Source organism: Dreissena polymorpha, chromosome 4 (assembly GCF_020536995.1).
Source record: "Dreissena polymorpha isolate Duluth1 chromosome 4, UMN_Dpol_1.0, whole genome shotgun sequence".
Classification (NCBI taxonomy): Eukaryota; Metazoa; Mollusca; class Bivalvia; order Myida; family Dreissenidae; genus Dreissena; species Dreissena polymorpha.
The window spans coordinates 12,443,318-12,465,817 of NC_068358.1; the positions used below are offsets into that span (position 1 = coordinate 12,443,318).

Genomic DNA, 22,500 nt, shown 5'->3' on the forward strand with positions numbered 1-22,500 from the left:
AAAACTAGAGATACATTAGCCACAAGGAAATCTTGGCAATGTAACGATAACTAACACAACACTAATGCATAATGATATTAAATTTTATCGATTTACCTTTGAATAAATCGAGCGTAAAACTTTCTTTCTATCAATTCCCTCAATTTTCCGGAACATAAAAGGGCGCGAATAAGCAATTCGGAATCAATCGTAACACTTCCTCCATATCCGGAGTCTCCGTAAACAGCGCAAAAAAAGCTGATTGGGTCCAGAGTGATACGGTATATCATGGCTGTATTCGTTGCAACGGAAGTCGAGTACCGGTAGTTGCGATGGAAACAGCAGATCTATGCGAGTTTTCTCCCTTGGCGAATTGCTACATTTCATAATATTGGCCGGAAATATCGGACGGTCAGTAAAGTCTGAAAATTTGTGGGTTGCAATATTTTTACAAACCTAGGAGGTGCTCTTGTCCAAATTCAACTTTTCTACGCATGGTTTATGGGGTGCAACCCACAAGTCGACTTTCTCCCCACACGTTAAGTCTGTACCTACCATACAACGCGTAAATACTCTCTCATGAGAGCGGACAGACGGACAGTGCGATCACTAGATGCCCAACTTCGGGGGCATAAAAAAACAGTATGGTACATCATCAATAATTCTTTTACCTTGTACTCATTTTAGCATTCTTATTTTACGATGAATTAAAACGTTGAAAACTCAGAGACAACTTGAATTTACAAGTATTGTTGTCAATTGTATCGTCATTCTTCTTCTAGACTCGTTTTGACTTTATTGTTGATTAGGCATCGCATCATTTGAGGATTGTTAGCACCTGCTGCAGTATACATTTAGTATGCATATGTCGAAAACATATTATTGAATATGTGTCAGTAATTAAACCAATTCAGTCAGAGGTCGATTGCTGTATGATGTCTAAAAAGTATTTGATCAGTTACACCATACTAAGATTATGAAATGTTGGTTGTATTTTTGACGGGTGCTATAGCCCTATGACTACTAATAATGCATCATCCAGGCGACGATAGTTCGATCTTGACATAATTTTCTCTATTCACAAGCGTTTAAAAGCTTCTCCGCTGATTTGGTTCAAATGCATTTTTTAATCAAAAAGGACCTCAAGTTTAGGATTATGTCATAAAAATATACAATTAAATTATAAATCTACATATAAAATGCAAAGAGCATTATGTTTGTATTATAATGACATAAACACAAACACAAATTGAATTCGGAGTCATCAGATTGCACAACACAAAATATAAATTTCACACATTTTCACTTATTATGTATAACACTGGCTGTGATGATTTCGACGATAAATTGATGACGAAGATTATTAATACGATGTTTTTTACGATAATGATGGTGATTATGATTAGGATAATAAGACAAAAATGCCATATAGTACAATAGATAAAAAACTAACGACATTGCTAATTAAGAATTATTTTACTGCCTCAACGGATCAGTATGACAAAAAGTTATAAAAGTCAATTTTGTTTGAGCATCGATTTGAATAATTAATTATTATGACTTCAAACAAAATGCCCACTATTTGATGAACTTGAAAATTACTGAATGTATTTTTATTAGAATATTGGTGGAAACGTTTGATATCATAATACAATCTCAATCGTGTATGTCTTGAATATGGCACACATCATTCTTTTTTGAGCTGATCAAAGCACAACACAATGGCGATCACGTGCCGAAAAACTAAGCAACATAAACATATAAGTTCAAAGCGAAGAAGCCATTACTGAAGATCATGGGCCACGGAAGCGGATGAATTCCATGAAGATAAGATCAGTTTATTTATAAATGATGGCATAACAATTTTACTGGAAGGGAATGCAAAAACAGTCAAGTTAGAAGAATAATGTTAAAAGACATCAAGACCGCTCTAAAAAAACAAATTTAAACGTTGGGACAAACAAATATCAATCACGTAAGTGAAAAATTGTGTTGAAGTGGGATAAACTGATTTCAAATGAATACTTAAATTAACATCTAGGCGGTTTGGATTGGCAATAATGTGAAATCTAGTAATTTTTGTTCATAGAGAAAACATATCATGTCTCTAGCAATCCACCTGTATTATGTTGATTTCTAACACAATTTTTATTCTAGCTGCGATTAGATTGTGAGCTTGACTATAGGTTGTTTCTTGCAGTATCATATGATGTGCCCTAATTGCCATACTTAAGATAGACTTATTGGCGTCGCACTGAAGTGCGGCGACTAGTATGTAATACGGTTTTTTTTCGCTTATGGGAGGAGAAGTTATTTTACGGATCAATGTGTATATTTTTGTTGGCAGAATATCTTGCATAGTGGTGACTTTTTATGTAAATTGGTATAAATAAGTACTGCATCTGTTTACTACAACATTTATTGCCAATAATGCAAAGCTAATTTTTTTAATTAATAACTAATCACAGCGACTGGGCAATAATAAAATATCACGGGGACTGGGCAAATACGCGAACTGGTGAAACTTTCTGGTTAAAAAAAAGATTCTTTGTTCCTCTATCGCTATAGATCGCGAAGCGCGAAACGTATTATTAATTGTGATAATGAGTCTTGATAAAGGAAGCAGCCGCTTATCAATGAGGAGCACCATCACAGCACCCCAGTCTCATTACTATCAAGTCCTCCTACAGGTTTGTTTAAGAACCACATATAGAAGGCCGCAGGCCTGACCCGTATCTTGCCAGTGGTATGGACCCTTTGGTATGGACCTTTAACCCCGCTCACTACCCAGCGTTTATACTTCCGGGTTTACATTTAAACCGACTATTAATGGCTTATTAATATCTTAGTTAGAAGGTGATTTTTCAAGCGGTTCCGTAGTGGAGTGGTTACACGCTCGCTTCACATGTGAGAGGCCCAAAGTTCGAGCCCCAGCAGAATCAAATTATTGTATTTGTGTTCTATGTTAATATTATTTTTTTTTGATGTAGACATTTTAGTTAAAATAAATATGCTGTTTTATTGTAACTATTTTTTGTTTGTATTATGCCCATGAAATATATGTGTGAGAGGTTGGGGGGGGGTCGTAAACACATTAAAACTTTTACAGTGTTTTCATATCAATGAGTACTCAACCTGTATCGTGAATGAGCAACGTAAGAATAAGTTCAGAATCATCTCCCCTTGAAATTGAGAAAAATATGAAATTACGCTTACAAGATCAAACAGACTTTTTAAAACCTACACAGTTCTGTTCAATTAATGAAAACTGCACACGGATGCAAGTAAAACGAAGCCAATGTAAATAAAATGAACTATGAAATATTTGGGGGTTACAGCATAAAATCATAGATAATGGTTATACCAGTATCTTTTTCTATTTTGTTAAAAATAATCGGCCAATATATTAATATTTACAGTAGAACAAAAATCGTTCCATGTAACTTCATTGAGTGCCTTTTACACTGAAATTCCCGACGCCCATTGATGCTTTGCATCAATACTTATCTTGTATATATTAGAATATCACGCTTGGAAACGAAACGACACAGACGTTCAATATAAGCATTTTGACATCAATTTTGACCTTAACCGAGAATTTTGCTACCTGAAACTTGTCAGGAACGCAACACCTTTAAATTTTGAACATTAGATAAGAATTGATTCAAATTATCTATCAGAAAGATAATTTTCGACATGATGTTGACCTATGCACTGTACTAGAGTAGCCTGGTTTTTGCAGCATATCGTATTTATATGATGATCAAAAATGTCAAGATGTTTTGAAATATCATTATGTACGATAAACAAATGAGATAAACACAAACACGAATTTTACCTATATCCATAAAATGAATCTAAGACTCTTCTGACCTTGACCAAAGAGTGGCGTGGTTGTTTCATTCGACTTATATGTTAATCAATTATACCGATTTGTCCAATCATTCAAAGTAGAGTTAAGGACCGGACTCAATATACGGACGAACCACCCAACAAATAATTGGTCATGCCAAACAATAATGGGTATATATAACTAATACATATCCAACACAACTGTTGAATTTTATAAAAACAACATTTAGTACTGATTAAGTTATACGATACATAAAATGTGCTGTGTGAACAGTCAAGAAGGATTACGATGCCATTATCGATAACAAAAGAAACTTGTATCAGTTCCAGGTTATTTCAGAATTATATTATCATGCATAACGTATCGGTTTTTCGCGGTATATTGACGTTTACTGTAAAACAAATGTAATCACAAACATTAACATACTTCAAAACCCCGATATTCTGAACGTAAACTATCAACTTAAACGCAGCATTGTATTATCATCAATAATCTGCTTCTAGTATTTAATTATAAAATTTACGTTTAAAATATGCGAATGTTGCTTTTATATTTTAACATACAATTGGACTGAATTATATGATGATTTAACACTTCTTTTTAGATAATAATATAGTTGTATTGTAAACAAATGTATATTTTGAAAATTAGGATCTTACATTAAAGTAAATTGATCAACCTTCTGAATGTATATTGTTCAATATTGATAGTACATTTTAACATATTAACAAGTATCATCAATTAAAACATTGTAAATCAAAGCTACTTGTTTTATAGTAAAGTCATGTCGCACGCAGTCAAAAGGAAACTGATTCTTCCAAGTTCTCAGAAAGGCCTAACAAGCTTGTCCCATGTATTAAAAAAATATAACAATCCACATGTACATACATACACATGCATAAAAAACACACCATGCTCTTCGAAAACCAACATCGTTGATAAAAAATATCAATGTTCATAGCTGCCTTATATTTCCTTTAATCTGACTCACAACATCCGTATGTCATCATTATGCCATTACAATGAACACAATTTAATTGATAGCTTATTCATTTTAAAGTGTTTTCAAACATAACAAGTTATTGCCTTATTAAATTATTCATTGTTATCAAATGTCCTGTACATATGTATTTTAATACACCAGTAAATCCACGTTAAAAATTTACAACTGACCAACGTGTGAGCAGATCACATACAATTTCAACTGTCTGGTTTTTGGATAAAACAAGGATTTTCAATGTATAATCAAGGATTCAAAGTTCGGATCATACCATGTATGTAATCATTTTATTTCGTTTATTCGCAACAAAGTTTGAATGTGCATAGGTTTTCATCTTATGTAATTATTGCAGATTGCGGATAATTTTATAAAGCAATAATCGAATTCGTATGCGTTCATACCTTCGTTACACATGAGAGCGGTACCGTGCTGCAAAGTCATCATTCATCATTTAATTCAAAATAATATACCAATAATTCTCAACATCAGGGAACGGCGTGTTGAATGTGAAAAATCATGTCCCTAACTACAACGTCAATGATTTTTTGAAAAACAAATACCAATCGCATCGTTCTTAAACATTGCATTAAATCCATATAGCACACCGATATAAAAATGCAAATTTGGATGTAATTGTAAAAAATATTTTCTCATTAGTCTAGAATCAAACCGCAAACAAGTACATATGATAATGATTTATGCGTTTAAAAATTCAACGGCCGTACTGTGATCTACGTTATTGGCTTTCAATGAAAGTTGGATTCACGTTCATATTTTGTGAAGATTTTTAACGCATTTTAATACTAATAACATTAATATTGTGATCTTAAAAAATAGTGATAGTCACTATCGCGAGTTTGATTAATTACATACAACAAACAGATAGTGCTTTTTAATATATCGTCTGCTGAAACCAGTTGTGACAATTAAAACTTTTTATAGTTCTTCATGACACATATAGTCAATTTAGTTGCAAATAATTATGACAAATTTATATTAATGGAAAATATTTCAAGAAAAAAAACATGTAAACGAAGATATATAAATATTTCTTTATTAGGGAGAGCTATACTGAAAATACCCAGTTAGTCAGTAGCTGGATGTCTGTCCTTTAATATATACTTCCAGCCCGCAGGTGGCCATGCTTTTAAACAGACTGGAAGCTTTTTTAATCTCGGCCTATATATGCTGGGTAAGTTCATGTTTACTAATCAACAAGGTTACTCCCTACCCGCTCTCAAAGGTTTGCTCTAGCAATTTTATAAAACTAACTTTTTCCCTGGTGGTTTTGTTTTTCAACTGACAAAAACCATCTTCGGTCGAGAAATCATTAGAACAATCTTCTGACCCAGTTTCTTACATATTTTACAATAATGTGCCTTCTACAGTCTTCATAATCACACATAGCGCTCACGATTTAAACTCGCATTCACCACTCCCAAATTTGGAAGAGATATTATTTAAACAAATGTTATCACAATGTTTGATGACGATTGCATTCAAATGTGACTTCTATAGTTGTAAGAATATGTCACGATACCCATATAAGGAAAACTTCCCGATCACTTACAGGCATGTTTTCAACGGATCAGACCTATTGTTAAATATGACCCAGATATCATTATCACACATTTCCAGACCCATTTACATGACGAATGTACTTTAAATGTGAATATACAGTGTAAACATGTTTTTAATTAGACGTTTTGACAGTTGTGTTTAATCAATAAGACCCAGTTTTATAATCGGCTGAGATATCAAAATGATAAATGTTCTGCCCAAGTTTCGTAAGTGTTAGACCAAAAATGTTACTTCTAAGGTGTTAACAAAGTTTCACTAAAGCCATATGAGAAAACCGTCCTGTCCCTGGCGGTCATGTCTTTAAACAAACTAGAAACGTTTTCACATTCAACAGAAATATCATTAACACAGAACTTCTGAGCAAGTTAAAATAAGATTGGACAACGAATGTGTCGATTAATCGTAATTAAGCCTTTTCTCTAATTTAACCCAATGAACAATTATTATTTTTTATCTCACGTGACTCAATTTCATACTCAGCAAAGATATCATTTGAACAAATGATCGGAGACAGTTTTATGAAGACCTGACCCTACATGTGGTCTTTAGAGTGTAAAAAAGGTTAAGATTGACGACGTACGACTCAAAACGCACGTCAAAAGGCTTTGAAAAAAAGCTCATTATGAACAAGCTATGCTCAGATAAGCTAAACACTCATGCTTTGAAAAGCTATTCGAAAGCGATTATCCCATTTTTGGTAATTTAATGTTTAGCATTGGTGCTCTCTTTTAAAATATGTGAATAAGAATACGAATTGCTATCCTGAAACAGGTCCTGCAGTTTATTTGCTTTTTATATTCTGTTAATGCGCTGCATAATAAACAGTGCAATTGATAATGCGCGATTTATATCTTTGAAAACAGTTTCCAGTACCTAGTTTTGGAAAAGGTTTTTTTTAATAATGAGCCAACAATCACAAAAGAGAAATATACAAACATCGAGCATTTGCATGAGGATGTGTTTGCTGATTATACATAAGATACATCGTTTCTGAATTAAGCAATCGTTGCATTGATTTATGACACACGTGATAAAGAAGGGCATATGTAAAACTAGATTATAACTATATACAATTGACTAATGTGTGGTTTAATTGTTAATAGAACGGTTACTTATTAGTTGCTCATATCGGTAAGTTTCATTGTAAGTCGGAATCCTATCTTGACCAGACATTTTTCAACGTTTCCCGGGTGTCTCCGATGTAGAGGGTTTCAACTGTTCTGCTTCTGCGTTTATATTGTACAATATACTATTATATTGTTTGCACTATATTAAAAATTGTAATTTAACATGAATCTTCCCATTTATTATGAATGTTACAAAAACATTTTTTACATGTGAGATCGAAGGTACAATTATAGTACAGAGTTTTAGAGAAAACACCGTTATGTCGTGTATATTGCAAACATCAGTATATCATTGTGGACGGAAGACCATTTTAAAAAATAATAAGATCCCAATTCACAGCAATTTACCATGGTATTTACGTATGTGTCAAATAAAAACTTGCCTGACAAATAAATGAAATATTGATTCTATTGCGCCAATACGTATACATACAATAGGAAATCCTCGAGTAAAATTACAAAAGCCAACTTTACAATATATAAGTAAGTTAACAATTGTAAAATTATAATAATTGTAAACGCTTTAAATCAGTCACATGCTTATCGTCTCGAAAACAAAACAAAAGAATTACTGAGCTTGTTGTTTGATCAGAACAGGCGTCTACCCGCCCCAATGGCATCCATTTTGTAATGATTAATTTACGTAAGGTCGAGATAAAACTCACACAAGCACAATGCGCAATATGTGTGACAAACATAAACATAACGTTAACAAACACAATTATGCTCCATATCAAACGGTCACGTTGTATAGCATTCTCCAGCGATTTGTGCAAGTGAAATAACAAATCCTATCCATTATTAAATCATTTTTAAACACATGCGAACCATTAAATACACAACACAGGACCAAAACACGATTATATTAACCTTGGGCAACGCTTTGTACGTTAAACACTTCAAAAGTATGTTCAATGCAATGAATACAGTCGTACATTTTATATTTGTATGCAGAAAATTGTTTACATTAGTCTATGTTTTATTTGCATCTCATCAGGGTTTTTGGTACACATTTGCAATTCTACTGACATCCCCTGCTTAATATACGCGATCATTATTGTCTCGTTTCCGTTTGCGTAATGGAAAATAGTACAGATAGACAAGCATTTTGGCTGCAACAATTCGAGCTCAATGTCAAAGTTTCAGTATTCTTTTAATATAACAGGTCGCCGTGGCGTAGTGCAGCGTTCTTTACATCTCACCAAAACAAATCCTAGTACTTACGCGAAAGCTATTCCATAAGACTTCGACTTTCGATGCAATCGGGCTTTAATAATATGCAGAATTAAATATTTGCACGACGTTTATTTAAAATACATGCACTCTATTAAAGAAGATCAAACGGATAGGCAACGTGAATTTCGAATTCCAAAACATAATACACTGTCTACATGTCAATACTTTGAAAATAGTGATAATAAGTTCTTAATACAATGCATTTTAAATGTAAAATTAATATTAGTGGTCAGTTGATAAAATAAGTTATCTTATGTATTGATATGCTTTAATTTATTATTCTTTTTGCTATCAATAATACCATAATAGTTCTTCTACGTGAGTTATGCATGTCAACACGAAAACACCTTTTTTTAAAGCAAATTATGTTGTTTATAAACTTTCTTACCTTAGCTGTATTATTTTTCAACCAATCAATTAAGTTCACCACATTTAATTATCCCAAATATTAAATCTATCTTAGAAAACAGCTGTACACAGTTTGAACGTTCGGGATTTTACATCGCCAAGGTACTTTCTAGAACGTCAACCGGTTTAAGTGCATGTGAAGTATGATAAATAGATAAAACCACTTTACCTGTGTCCGGTGTATTTTAAACTAGTTCAAGATTGTATTGAATTAGATAAGCGCATATAGCAATAATTTGAAAACATGACGCACACAATCTGATATTTATTAGCAATGACACTTGAAGGAGTTACACATAGCACTACCAAGTTTATTTCGGGATATGCTTGATCATTTTAAACCTGAATGTTGCCATTTGGACAGCTTTATTACAAGATGATAATAATATGATAATAAATGTATATAACTAATACATAAATTGTTATTAATAATGTGTTTGTAAATGATTATATAAATGAGGCTGATTGCTGGAATTTCTTCCATAACATTGAACTCTGAATCGTTTAATGTTTTCTATGCTGTATTCTTGCTTAAAAGTTACACCTAATTTTTCTAATAAAGTTAATGCAAACACATTATACTTTGTGAAAAAATCTTAATATAATAATTTTGTTTTGTGAAGAAAGTCTGTTACTTCTGCTGAGTGTACCGTCGGCTACTAAAGAAAGGCTTTATTTAAAACGATATGATTATTTTGAGGGATACATTTCTTATTCGTCAATAGAATTTATTTATTGTTGAACCTATTGTACTACTCATAGTTTACAATGAGCCGAACAAAATCAAATTAGTCTCCATCAATTTGAAAGTTTTGTTTCTGAACTCTATGACCGAGTTTACAAGTCCAATATATAGTTTGAACAGTCCATGGAATACAAATATTTTGTTTTGCCGTTGCGTGAGGCAAATTTGGAGTTTTGCAACGCACATTAGTTGTTTCTAATTTTTTTAATGTAAGAAAATGCTTCCCGTACTCGTATACAAGAGTGCTGACTGAAGTGTATTTATAATTGTCAACTAGGTATAACTTGTAATCTCGCAAGCATAATGCAATTCTTGATAATCTTAGAGGCATTGTTTTAGTAAAACCATAAATTGAATTATCATTGTGTAAAGGCAATACAATAAAGAACTGATTGCTAAAGATTTCAAAACAAAAGATATAGGAAGACAGAAGAAATATGAAACATTTCGAAGTGCAAATTAAATATGTACATGCTTCAAAATTATCATTTAAACAATTATTGCATATATCTAACATGTTTACTTGTATATCGAACACTTTCGCACAAAAATTTCATGTAAGAATTTGGGGATGTTATAATTTTAATCTTTAATTATCTCTAGGATTTTTACAATAAAGTAAACTGTAGTTGTGTGCTATACAAAAATATGTTCAATCGGCACTTCATAACGCGTTTTTAAATTAAACAGTGTTCACGTGGTGAAAACTTTAACTACTAACAAAACGTGCTAGCAATTTGCAGACGACACCATTTTGACATTTCAGATAAGATTTGGGATGCAAGAGCGCGATATTTAATAAGTGACCCGTTTTGGACCACTACTCATGATAAGTTGACAGCTGTAATCAGCGCTTACACCACGCGCGCTGGGAGTTCTCACGTGTTATCGCGAGATTAAGACGCGCTATGATTGGGCCCGGCGCCCCCGCGGTCAATGGGCTGCAGTGTATTTCGCCGCGGGGACACGTGGGAATTTAAAACTTGAATAAACAGTGAAAAGTATGCACAAACGCTTCCAAATGCTTATTGACTACATTTTATATTATAAACACCTTTGATAGCATTAGAAAAGAAAATCGGTTCGCTTAGCTATGATTACCAGGACACTTCTTTAAGTATGTTCATGTTGGTTGAACATATATACATACTGTATAAGAATAAAGTCTAATCTTGTGATTTGGTACGTTGACCGACATGTGTTCTTGTTCCAGAAGCAATCATGACAACCTACTCTCAAATCATAAGCTGGTTCCAAACATTCAAATGCGTATTTTTATAATCCCCAACTTGAAAGAAACATCCGCTAAAGTATATAATATAAAAGAACAGTTGACGGACGAACAAACGTGGTGGATTTTCTTTGCGATTCTTATTGAAATAAAACTAAAGCTAAATTATATATGATAATCATTAAACACAGTTATGGTAAGTTTCACTCGTAGTAACTTAAACAGCTTGGAGAAAAGTTATACGCCGCCATAATCGGTTTTAAAGTAGTATGCGCAATATATGACTTGTTATCATCAATTCATTCAGATTGGTATCCACCATAAACGCTTTTTAAAGTGCAAACAGGTTATCATAGCGTTTTGTCAATTAAAACTAGCCAATACATCTGCGGTTGATGAGCCACAAAAAAGGTCCTGATTATTAATGAACGAACATCCAGTATATATGTACTTTATATTGTGTGTATATGCTCTTTTATAACGTGCAATTATCATTGAATCTGATTTCTGCGTATTATTGTTTAAACCTGCGATGACTGAAAAATAATAATGTTTTAGAGTAAAGCTAAAAACGGGTCTATGGAAATAAAATAAGTATAAGCTGCATTTTCCTGCTTCTCGAAAACCCTTTGCAAATGGATTCCGTGCGATCTTCAAACGGGTAACCTGGAGAATAATAAAGATTAATTGATTAAACTACATGTATACTCATGCTCAAATGTATGTAATCCCATAAAACCATATAATAGACATGCATATTCAAGTTGTTTTTTCAAACGGGAACAAATCATTTTCCCAACGAAGGCCCGACCCTTGGTTGCCTATAACACAGCATTTTGAGTTCAGCACTATTCAGGACACAGAAACAATAAAACACCACTACTGTATAGACATCAAAGCCGCGATATAGGTAGGAAAAAAATGAGCGCGACACTGTGGTCGATAGATTGTTCAATTATGAATGTTAGAAGCATGTGCTCGAAAAGCAAGCCACATGGAATCACTGATGACAATGAAAATGTGGTAAAATCGTCAGTCGATGTTTAATGAAGGCAATATTTATTTTACGTGCCCCAAAGGATATACAAACAGAATCATGACATAAATCGGGTAAAATACGCATTTACTGGTGTTATCAAATTCGGCAGGCTTTTGAACATTGAAGTGTTGTTATAATGACGCTTTGTCCTTAAAACATGATAACTTATCTGCTTGCACCTTGCTTAAACAAATCCGAGCCTGTTGAAACACTTGGTTCGCGACACAAATAGCTCATTCTGATTGTTCGCGCCGAAAACGCTTGCTGCTTTCGGAAAACGACAATTTTATCAACTTCTTTAGTGGTTTCATCAAACGCTGAAACAATCGGTATTAGTACTTGAGATAATTATTTGAGACATCTAGTGGCAAAACACTTCAGACAGACGACAACAATGTCTTTTTGAAGATTTTCTTCAAGAAATCGTAGATATCGTTAATCGATTAAGGCATTGTCGCTAATCCTGGTAGCGCTCGATTAACGCAAACATCCGCCATTTTTATCGGAGTTGACGTTGATATAAACAATGCGTTATACAATTAAACAAGCATTAACTGGTTCAAGTGCCCAATATGAATGGGGTACATTTAAAAGTATCTCTCTGTCAAGTCAATGTTTGTTTTCGATTCGATTACGTTTGTCACTATGAGCAGAGATGGGGCAAAGGTGTCATTTCAATGATTGACTTATCGCTGTAATTTTATTGTCATCGTCAATTGGAACGCTATCTACCGGTAAATGCAATCATTTTCTCGCATTATATTTTGAAGACAAAACGATACATCGTTTCACATTTCAGCTTAGTCAACACTTACTACAATTAAATTGCTCGTTGAAAGATCTCCCTAAAACCACGGAGGGGAATTTTCGCAACGTTTTGGTATAATTGATTCAAGTTGACTTTTTATATGATATGATTACATGGACCTATCATCCAACTATATTTGAGACATTCCCATGTATAACTCATTGGCATTTTATAAGAGAATATCCCTCAATATTCCCTTTATACGTTGCAAAATGAAGAAAAACATGTGATTTATTTCTCATTTTATTGCCCATAAATTTAATTCTGACAAACTTTTCAAAATACAGTTGTCGATTTTTGCAAGCACTGCGTAAATTCACGCACTACAATCTTCATAATTTTACATAGAAATTTAAGAACTATGCAAAAGCTGTCCCAAGAACTGCGTAAATTTACGAACTAATTTATAATTTAAAAAGTCATGCGGTAGTTCGAATTTTACAAATACAATATTTTTTCGAAGTATCTTTCAACATAAGCCAAACCTTGCGTAAATTTACGCACTTAAATGAACATCAAAATACCAGATAATTTTACAAACGATTCATAGTAATAAACAAAAATTTCCAAAGCTCTGCGTAAATTTACGAACTAATTTATGACAAAAGATAGCAATATTTTAGTTTGAAATTCAAATATACAACACTTTTAACTGAAATATATGATCTTTCTGCATAAGTCAAGCTCTTCGTAAATTTACGCACTTAAATCCAAATAAAACCCCTTGAAATTTCTCAAGTGGCAGTGCGTAAATTTACGAACTAATTTATGGCAAAAGATAGCAATATTATAGTTTGAAATTCAAATATACAACACGTTTAACTAAAATATATCATCTTTCTGCTTAAGTCAAACTCTTCGTTAATTTACGCACTTATATCCAAATAAAAACCCTGGAAATTTCTCAAGTGGAAGTGCGTAAATTTACGAACTAATTTATGGCAAAAGATAGCAATATTATAGGACACTTTAAACTAAAATATATGATCTTTCTGCATAAGTCAAGCTGTTCGTAAATTTACGCACTTTAATCCAAATAAAAACCCTGGAAATTTCTCAAGTGGCAGTACGTAAAGTTACGAACTAATTTATGGCAAAAGATAGCAATATTATAGTTTGAAATTCAAATATACAACACTTTTAACTAAAATATATAATCTTTCTTCACAAGTCAAGCTCTTCGTAAATTTATGTACTAAAATCCAAATAAAAACCCTGGCAATTTCTCCACTAGCAGTGCGTAATTTTACAGACATATTAATTGTAAAGAGGTCAGTTATATTGTACTTTGAATTTCAGAAATACAACAGATTTCTGACTAGCTTTCTATATAAGGCAAGCCTTGCGTCAATTTACACACTTTAATCAAATCTAAATACCAGATTTTTTAACAAACTTCTCGAAATAATAAATAAAAATTGTCCCAAGCACTGCGTAAATTTACAAACAAATTCATGGTAAAACAAACCAGTAGTTATACTTTGCATTTTACAAATACAACATTTGTTAAACTATCTTTCTACATAAGCCAAGCTCTGCGTAAATTTACGCACTTAAAATCTACATCATACTAGATATTTTTACCAACTTTTCAAACAAACAAAATTGTGCAAATCACTTTTCTAGTAAAGCCAAGCTCTGCATAAATGTACGCACTTAAATCAATATAAAACCCTGGCAATTTTACAGACTATTTGAAGTTGTAAACAAAAATTGTCTCAAGCACTGCCTAAATTTACGAACTAATTTATGGCAAAATATAGCAATATTATAGTTTGAAATTCAAATATACGACACATTTAACTAAAATATATGACCTTTCTGCGTAAGCCAAGCTCTTCGTAAATTTACGCACTGAAATCAAAATAAAAACCCTGGCAATTTCTCCACTATCAGTGCGTAATTTTACTAACTAATTTATGGCAAAAGCAGTGCGTAATTTTACGAACTTATTTATTGTAAAGAGGTTAGTAATATTGTACTTTGAATTTCAGAAATACAACAGATTTATGACTAGCTTTCTACATAAGCCAAGCTCTGCATACATTTATGCACTTAAATCAATATAAAACCCTGGCAATTTCACAGACTATTTGAGTTGTAAACAAAAGTTGGCCCTAGCACTGCATACATTTACAAGCTAATTATTTGGTAAAAAGACCAGTTATTATCCCCACGCTTTTCGGAGAAAAAGTGGGGATAATGTAGTTATCTCCGCCGTCCGTCCTGGCCACTATCTCCTCCTACACTATTAGCACTTTTAAAATTACACACTATGAGCATATGTGCGATGGTTACAGCGACGGAATTTTGATCTGACCCCTGGGTCAAAAGTTATGGGGGTTGGGGTGGGGCCGGGTCAGAGATTTTCCTGCGACTATCATTTCTAATGCTCAAAACATTAAACCTTAATTTCCCCGAAGTGAATAGCTGGCTTTACTTATTTCCAATAATTTATAATTTACTAAAGTTGAACATGCACTGTTATTTCAGCAAAACAGATTTCAGACATTTCAACACAAAAATGAATCGCATTACAAGTTTCGTTTAATTTCTATTGGCAGAAGTCAAACACGCACTGTTATGCCAGCATAACAAATTTAAGACATTTCAACTCATAGTTAAACACTCGCCTCACAAATTTCCTAATATTTCTAATACACAGACGTGAAACTAAAAAAGTTACACTAGCAGATCATAATTACAAATGAATATCGCATTACTAAATAACTATAATTTCTTATTAACAGATTCAAACTCAAAAGGTTATGCCAGCATAACAAACAAATCGCCTTATCGTATATTACAAATTTACTATTATTTCAAATGTTCTGAAGCAAGCCTCAAAATACCATGCAATGTGTGAGTAACACAATGCCCAACATATCAACTGAAAGTGAATCCTTGCTTAACAAAATTCCTTGTTTTTTTTACATTTCAGACGTCATACTCAAAAAGTTTTGCCACAGCATAAAGTGAATCGCAGTCTTTACAAATTGCCCATATTGTATAATGTACACAAATAATACTCAAACTATTATGTGGGCAGAACTTGACAGAGTAAATCATTACAAATTTGCTATCACATTAAATACACAGAATCAACACTCAGAATGTTCAAAAGTAAATTACAAAAATTTCACCAAACATTGCACATTTCTTAGCAGTCATACAAATATTCAATCATATCTATTATTTCTAATTTACAGATGCTCAGATAAAAACTAAAACCAATCAAATACAAAATGTCTAAAATTAAACTTTAAATATAATAGGACAAAAGAGATCAAGCAGGTAAAAATCGCAGATTGAAATATTAAACCACTATTTATAACAAGAGCACCGCCAAGCGGGTGCAGGCCGCTCATTTATTTTTATTTTTAAAGGTGAAGGGGCCTATCTCAATACTTCAATCAAAAATGGGGGAGGAGTCGGGGTGGAGAGGGGTGTATAGTGAGGGGATGTGGTCATTTATTACATTATCTTTAAAAACAAATCCATTTTTTTATGGAGATGGGATTATTGGGTGGGATGGCTGGACAGTCTTTCACAAATAAAACAATAAAAATAAATATTTGTGTTTTTTTAACCATGTTTCAAATAAAATATTTGTTTTTTTTTGGGGGGGGGGGTCGAGGGGGGTATAGTGTGGGGTGGGGTCATTTATTAGATGATCTTTCGAAAATAAGAAAAAAATGGAAAAAAAAACTAATTTGGGGGAGGGGGATTCCGGGGTGGGGGATGGTTTGGGTGGAGTCTATTGTGGTATGTCAGGTAAGTGTAACTGTGTTGTTTTGTCAAAGTATGAATCAGATCTGATCATAAATCAAGAAGTTATGGCAATTTTAGCCAAATTTAATACTTTCACCTTGAGAGTCAATGTCATTAAAAGGTCAAGGTCAATTCAACCTGCCAGGTACAATACCCTCATAATAGTATGAAAGTATTTGAAGTTTGAAAGCAATAGCCTTTATACTTCAGAAGTAAAGTGGATCTAAACACAAAATTTAACAAAATATTCAAAGTTACTAAGTCAAACAAGAGATGCGTTTGTCAGAAACACAATACCCCCTACTGTACCGCTTTGATTATCTTTTTTTTATATCCTTTAAAAAAATATTACTTCCCTTGTGAAAATGATCTGTACCTTCCAAATGATAAATAGAAATTATCTCCCTTTAAAGCTTGTTACTTCACTTGGATGTTTTATGTTGACCTTTGACCTTGAAGGATGACCTTGGCCTTTCACCACTCAAAATGTGCAGCTCCATGAGATACACATGCATGCCATATATCAAATTGCTATCTTCAATAATGCAAAAATTATGGGCAATGTTAAAGTTTTCGGACGGACGGACAGACAGAGGGACGTCCGGACTGACGGACAGTTCAACTGCTATATGCCACCCTACCGGGGGCATAAAAAGGGCCATAATTCCATCAAAATTCCAACCAGAGTTATGCAAATTGTCCTTTACAGTCCGCTTATGATAGTTAGCGAATGTTCCAAGTATGAAGTAGCTATGATACTTTAGGAGTAAAGTGGACCAAAACACAAAACTTAACCAAATTTTCAATTTTCTAAGTAAAAAAGGGGCCATAATTCTGTCAAAATGCCTACAGAGCTACATAACTTTGTCTGCACAGTCCCCTTATGATAGTTAGCAAGTGTTATAATAATAATAATAATATTAATACAATCTTTATTTAAAGACGATAGACTTGTTAAGAAATACATCAGATGAAATAACATAATATGCAATTTATATAATACATTTCTTATTTTCAACAAGGTCTTCTAACAATACACAATTTACAACAAATACATCATATTTCATCTTGAGCAATAAGAACAAAACATAAAGAATCATATATGCATGCAATATTATAATGATAAATATTATAATTAAAAACAAATAACAGACATAAAACTACAATAACCATTAATGCAAGAACAGTATTCAAACATTAAACTAATGTTATTTACTAAAATAACATGAAGCATGTTCAGTTTATTTCATAAAGTGTGGAAGAAAGATAAGCTTTTATTTTTTTCTTAAATGTAATTAAATTGTGTGTTTGACGTATAGATTGGGGTAACGAATTCCAATTTTTTTGCTAGAAAATTCAAACGATTGTTTGAAATAGTTTGTTTTGGGTATTCGCACTAGCTTTAAATCCCCCTTTTCGCAAGATCGCAAGTTATAGTGATTATTTTGTGAATGTGTCAAAAGGTCACGTATGTATGTTGGGGTTTGATTGTGAAATGCTTTAAATACAATTACTGACGTGAAATAGTGATTACGCTGTTCGAAAGTCAACCATTTTAGATCTTTAAATACTGTTTTTGAATTAGTGTTGTACTTTTTATTTAAAATAGGTGCACCACAACGCTTTTGTATTTTGACTATTCTATTAATTTAAGTTTTCGCCGCTGAACTCAAGGTAACGCATGCGTAGTCGGATATAGGTGAGATATAACCATTATAGAAGAGCTTACGCATTTCAAGGGTTAAATATGGTTTTATTTTTTGCAAAAGAAACATTCGTGAAGACATTTTTGAACAAACGCTGTTAATGTGTAGTTTTCAAGATAGAGTATTGTCAATATAAAGGCCAAAAAGTTTTTGACAATTTACTGTTTTGATCACCGTATCTGAATTTTTTTAAGTTTTAGATTTGTTAAGTTTTTAGCTTTCCGTTTCGACCCTAATAACATACAAGTAGTTTTTAGTGGATTAATAATCATGTTATAAGTTTGGCACCAATCATTTACAATTGAAAGATTTGTTTGTAGCTTATTTTGAAGTGTTTGAATATTTGTTCCCACAGTGTGCAATGTTGTATCATCAGCATACATTGCAGAATCACATGTAAGATCTAGCGAAAGATCATTAACGTAAATAAGAAACAAAAGAGGTCCTAAAATAGATCCTTGGGGAACACCAGCAATGATGCTTTTACAAGTAGAGGTAATGTTTTCTGCTTTGATATACTGAAATCGATTGCGCAGATATGAAGAAAATAGGTCGCATGACCTATCATTAAAATGATAATTTGTGTTTTAGTATGCAGTATGGCTGTCCGTTCCCATCCATGCCGTCCTCACAGGGCATAGACCAAGGGGCCCCATGGCGCTCGCCGCTGTGGCCCGTCGGCTATGTCCTGTGATGGGGTAACTATAGGTCGGTTGTCATATTATTGCTATGCACGGGCCGTGATAAAACCGTTAGGTTCAGTCCGAGCAGGCCCAGCCCTATGACGCTCGTCGGTGAGACCCGTTATCCGTGGCCCGCCCGGGGAACCTCTTATGGCTATAGTCCATGGATCTGGTTCGGCAGACAGGGAACATGTATATTATTATATGTTTGTTTTTTTACCTTAATTACCTAAATGTATATTTATCCTGGTTACTTATATACTGAGGTTTGAGTTAGTCGCGATGATTGTAGTTACGTTGTTTTATATTTAATAAGTATTTGGAGGACGAGTGGCACGGACACGCGCTTTATTATCACTTATGCAAGGAACGCGTTTTGTTTATATACGTATGTTTGATATTCCGCTAGGCTTAAGGGAGGTAATTTATTCATGTAAAACGCGACATATTTTGGGATGCCCTTTATAACTCTTATTTAATTAATTACATGCCGATAAACAGCTAAATTTAAAATGAATTCCACCAGAAAAAAAATACGGAAAAAGATATATTGAGATTTTGATGTTTCATAGAATGCGAGTTCCCTTATATATTTTCAATTCCAGGGGAGGTAATTATAAAATGTTAAAGTCTCCAAATTGGTTTTATTTGTATCTAATTACGTTTATTTTCAAGCCAATGGTGATTGAAAAATAAATTATTATTAGTATGTATTCACATGGATATTGGTACGGATATATGGTGTTCATATAATTACTTAGAAGTGTGAGTGCATACACTATGCTACTAGATCTAATACACTCATCGTGGCGCTCTCGCATCTCTGAGGCGTTGTGTAGGACCGATGTTTTATTTAATACTGTGATCGCAGGCATTTTTGGTTGTTATTGTTAGATTGCTTAGGACACGGACACAATATATATATATATATATATATATATGTATATATATATATATATATATATATATATATATATATATACTTTTATTTCCTCCAGGGTAGGAGAGCAGAACATATATACAGCAAGCCATCAGAATAAAGTACAGTTTCACAGCATATTGTATATACATTGTTTATAGCAACCAGATATAATATATTAAAGTAATAAATAGGTACATTTTAAGAATAAACATTCTGATAATTGAAGTAATGAATACTTACATAAAGAATATACATTTTGGCTATTGGCAATATCACCATAAAGTTACATAAGAAATAAACAGTGCGACAGCAATTGTCAACATATTGATAAAATTCAGTGACATGTATGAGCGATTCGTTTTTACCCCTGACTATTCACTGAGGTTCTCTTGACGAAATCGAAATTCAAGAGTATGTTATCTAGTGAATAGTAGTTTACATAAGTGTAAGGTTAACCTCAACTGATCATGAGAGTAGCCGAATGGCGAGCGTGATAAAATTGTAAGATACATACGCATCTTTCAAAAATCATTTCATGAGAAATGTAAAGATAGTGAAAATATTAAATTTACTACACTTTAACTTTTAAAAGCTGAAAAGACGCCATCGCGATAGAAAAGTTTGAGAATCGCTCATTTTCATTTTCTGAGCTGAGTTTCAGCAAAGATACAGTTTGCCCAAAGGCGCTCATTGACATAAATGCCGTAAATCCGAATATACCGACACGGTTAAAACACGTTCCCACAGCCTCTTTCGCTGTGCGTCATTAGTGGTACAGAAACACATCAAATGTACAGTTACATTATCAACGATAAGGTTGCACAGGCTTCACTTTTGAGAAAATGGGCGTGACGTCACAAATCCTATGCTATTCAAAATTGTTTAACAGGCAGTCAGAAGATTTGGATTTGCCGTGGCTATATCCCACAGTGGCGAGCAATTGCCTGGTCTAATCACATTTTCTAGAAGGTTGTTCTGGTCACTGCACAAATGTCGCTGAGCCACATCGATTTTCGCCTGCAAAATCACTGTTTTGTCTATTATCATTTTCCATGTAAACTTTGTTGGGAATAGTCCAGTTTCGATGTATTCATTGAGAAATTGAAGGAGACCGTATTTTCCAAGGAGCCTGTACACGTCTGCCATAAAACCTACACTTTGATTTTCCAGATTCATATATCTGAGCAACCTGTTGTGAAATACATCTTTCACCAGGTACTTTGGCGATAATCTGCATAGCTGGCCTAGCAATTTTAACTTCGAGTAGTCCATGTATGTTACAATCGGTGATGCATTTGATACACATATACAGTAGTCTGTAGAGATACTTTTGTGCAAACCCTGCATGTGTTTTATACAGAATCTATGTGCAGAATCTAACCGAGCTACATCACTTGCTGAACAGTTATTCCAGAGTTCACAACCGTACATTGCCTTCGGAAGGACGGCTGTCGTATATATCGTCATCAATGTTTTTGCACTATCATTTTCGCTGCTAATACCAGTACCACATATGTTGAAATATGTCCCACGTAGTTTTACAATTGCTTCCTTGATAGATCCCTTTGTTGCCAGCGCACTGTCGCAGATAATCCCAAGATGCGTGTATTTCTCTGCGATAGGAATCGGGTCAGGACCCAGTTTGAATGAATGTTGGTGTTTATGTCCCTGATCAGTAAAGACAACAACAGCGCATTTACTAGGGTTGTACAAGAATCTCCATTTCTACGAATATTCGTAACAAATGTTTAGCATATTGTCAAGTCCATGCTTTGAAAAAGACACAAGCACCATATCGTCGGCGACTGTCGGGCCACACACATTTAGATCGTACAGGCACACACCATTTTTACTATTCATAAGTTCCGTTATAAGTCCGTCGATGTATACAAGGTACAAGAGCGGCGAGCTATTACCGCCCTGTCGAGTACCCTGGAGTACCGGACGTTCACATGAGTGCAATCCTTGGAAGCGTACCCGACTTTTTGTGTTACGGTACATATCTATGAAAGCTGCCAGCGTGTTGTTATCGACCGATGGCGCTAATGGGTCATTATTTAACGCTAGCAATTTGTGGAACAGGCCCTCGTGCCAAACTCGGTCGAAAGCTTGTCGAGCGTCCAGGTAACATAAAAAGACTGAGGATGAGTTTTCTCGAGCGTAGTGTAAGCATTCGCGGAGCGCAAAACTCGTCATTATGCAGCCTTTCTGGTCTTGGAAGCCCCCTTGCAGTCTGTTTATTTGATTCAGTATATTATTCTTACAGCGGTCTAAGAGTATCATTTCATAGAGCTTTAATAAACTTGATGTTAATGTTATTGCCCTGTAATTATTTGGTTCATCTTTTTTTTTGTTACCTCCCTTTTGTAAGGTGATTATTTCTCCTTCCTTCATTTTATCGGGAATATGCC

The 22,500-nt window shown here is 33.7% G+C and overlaps 1 protein-coding gene across 2 annotated transcripts in view; it reads right to left on the reverse strand.

Moving 5' to 3' along the window:
* LOC127878123 (uncharacterized) overlaps window positions 1–9,343 on the reverse strand; it is a 103,401-nt gene extending 94,058 nt beyond the window's left edge. The window contains exon 1 of one of the 2 annotated variants that reach the window (XM_052424547.1): window positions 9,165–9,343. The gene's annotated coding sequence lies outside the window, so the exon portion shown is untranslated. The remainder of the gene's footprint in view (window positions 1–9,164) is intronic. The other variant, XM_052424546.1, reaches the window with a different exon arrangement.
* Between the last annotated feature and the right edge of the window lie 13,157 nt (window positions 9,344–22,500).